At 43.1% G+C, this 2,500-nt stretch overlaps 1 gene segment (V, D, J or C); it reads right to left on the bottom strand.

The window, feature by feature from the left end:
- LOC308365587 (Ig kappa chain V region Mem5-like) overlaps positions 1-2,500 on the bottom strand; it is a 4,383-nt gene that overhangs the window by 1,387 nt on the left and 496 nt on the right. The window contains exon 2 of the V gene segment in view: positions 2,335-2,500. This exon is cut by the window's right edge and continues 86 nt beyond it.

The raw sequence follows: 2,500 nt of genomic DNA, 5'->3' as shown, positions 1-2,500 counted from the left end.
CTCACACACACACACTAGTCTGCACCCGTACAAAAACCTCCCCTAACACACACACTAGTCTGCACCCGTACAAAAACCTCCCCTCACACACACACACTAGTCTGCACCCGTACAAAAACCTCCCCTAACACACACACTAGTCTGCACCCGTACAAAAACCTCCCCTCACACACACACACTAGTCTGCACCCGTACAAAAACCTCCCCTAACACACACACAGGAAGCTACTGTTCTCTTAAGCCCTTTGAATAGTTCTGGAAGGAATTAAACTAACCATATAAAATACTGTAATCCTTATATTATATTATTATATTATATTCTCTACAGTAATAGTATCACATAGGAACTGTGCTTATACTAACCTCTCTGTCTCATATAGGAGCTGTGCTTATACTAACCTGTTTCATATAGGAGCTGTGCTTATACTAACCTCTCTGTCTCATATAGGAGCTGTGCTTATACTAACCTCTCTGTCTCATATAGGAGTTGTGCTTATACTAACCTCTCTGTTTCATATAGGAGCTGTGCTTATACTAACCTCTCTGTTTCATGTAGGAGCTGTGCTTATACTAACCTTTCTGTTTCATAGGAGCTGTGCTTATACTAACCTCTCTGTTTCATAGGAGCTGTGCTTATACTAACCTCTCTGTTTCATATAGGAGCTGTGCTTATACTAACCTCTCTGTTTCATATAGGAGCTGTGCTTATACTAACCTCTCTGTCTCATATAGGAGCTGTGCTTATACTAACCTCTCTGTCTCATATAGGAGTTGTGCTTATACTAACCTCTCTGTTTCATATAGGAGCTGTGCTTATACTAACCTCTCTGTCTCATATAGGAGCTGTGCTTATACTAACCTCTCTGTTTCATATAGGAGCTGTGCTTATACTAACCTCTCTGGTTCATAGCAGAGGCTAAATTATGGCTGAGGCATCCCCTTCCTGCAGTTGAGATAAATATTTCTGAAGTGAATATGGCAGATTTCTTCTTCTATCTTCTAACTAACCAGGAAAATATGTAATTGGTAAATAAAACAGGAGAAGATATAATTAGTAAATACAACATCAAAACAGATGTGACCAAAGCTAATTGATCACAAATCTGCTGGTAACTGATCACAAACCAGCTGCTAACTGATCCACATAACAAACCTGCTACTTACTGATCACAAACCTTCTGGTAACTGATCCCAAATCTGCTGGTAACTGATCACAAATCTGCCGGTAACTGATCACAAATCTGCTGGTAATTGATCACAAACCTGCTGCTAACTGATCCACATAACAAACCTGCTGCTAACTGATCCACATAACAAACCTGCTGCTAACTGATCCACATCACAAACCTGCTGCTAACTGATCCCAAATCTGCTGCTAACTGATCCACATAACAAACCTGCTGCTAACTGATCCCAAATCTGCTGCTAACTGTTCCACATCACAAACCTGCTGCTAACTGATCACAAACCTGCTGCTAACTGATCCACATCACAAACCTGCTGCTAACTGATCCACATCACAAACCTGCTGCTAACTGATCACAAACCTGCTGCTATCTGTTCCACATCACAAACCTGCTGCTAACTGATCACAATCCTGCCGGTAGCTAATATGCGTCTGTCTCCTAAGTACTCGCTCATGATATGTTATGGCATTTGGCCTGACAAGTGCCGTGAGACAGTGTCAGTGCTTTACATTTCATGGAATTGAGTTACAGTAAGTTGAATGACACACACCTGCTGGTGTCTTATGCACACCAGGAATCTGCTGCTGCTACTGCTTTACTGACATCACTACTACTTATTCAGGTCAGAATCATCCACACTCCACACACACTGAAACCATCTCTCATTCAGAAGGACCAGAATTACCTCCTAACATGTCATCTCCATGATTCCTCTGGCTGTGATCCTCATCAGCAGATTCACCACATCCCTCACATGTCATCTCCATGATTCCTCTGGGCTGTGATCCTCAACAGCAGATTCACCACATCCCCCTCAGAGATACAGGAAGTTCCCCTCAATTCCTTCCCTCCTTCATCCTGTTGAACCTGCTGCTGCTCCGAAACAGACAGATATAAATGCAGTAGTCCTGGAAAAGTACCTTGATAAGCTCCTGAGAGTTCTCCATAATTAGTTCCTTAGAGTTCTCCTGGAATAGTTCCTGGTGTTATTGATGTGGTTCTCCATCAGATCCTCATATCAGCCCTGCAGTGGGGCCCAGCTGAAGCTGTGCAGTCATGTGTAGTCACTCTGACTGAAGAGGTTTTTGTACGGGGCTCACACGCTGTGTGAACACTTTAATATTTCTATGCCTGAGGTTATGCCAACTCTGACAGTAGTAATCTCCAGCATCTTCAGCCTGGACTCCACTGATGGTCAGAGTGAAGTCAGACCCATACATGGATCCTCCTCCACTGAATCTTTTAGGAATGCCTGAGTGACGGTCGCTGATTAAATACACAAGGGGTTTAGGAGCTTCTCCAGGTTTCTGCAG

This window comes from Sprattus sprattus (genome assembly GCF_963457725.1).
Source record: "Sprattus sprattus genome assembly, chromosome: 5".
Classification (NCBI taxonomy): domain Eukaryota; kingdom Metazoa; phylum Chordata; class Actinopteri; order Clupeiformes; family Clupeidae; genus Sprattus; species Sprattus sprattus.
This window is presented reverse-complemented; position numbering and strand designations above follow the sequence as displayed.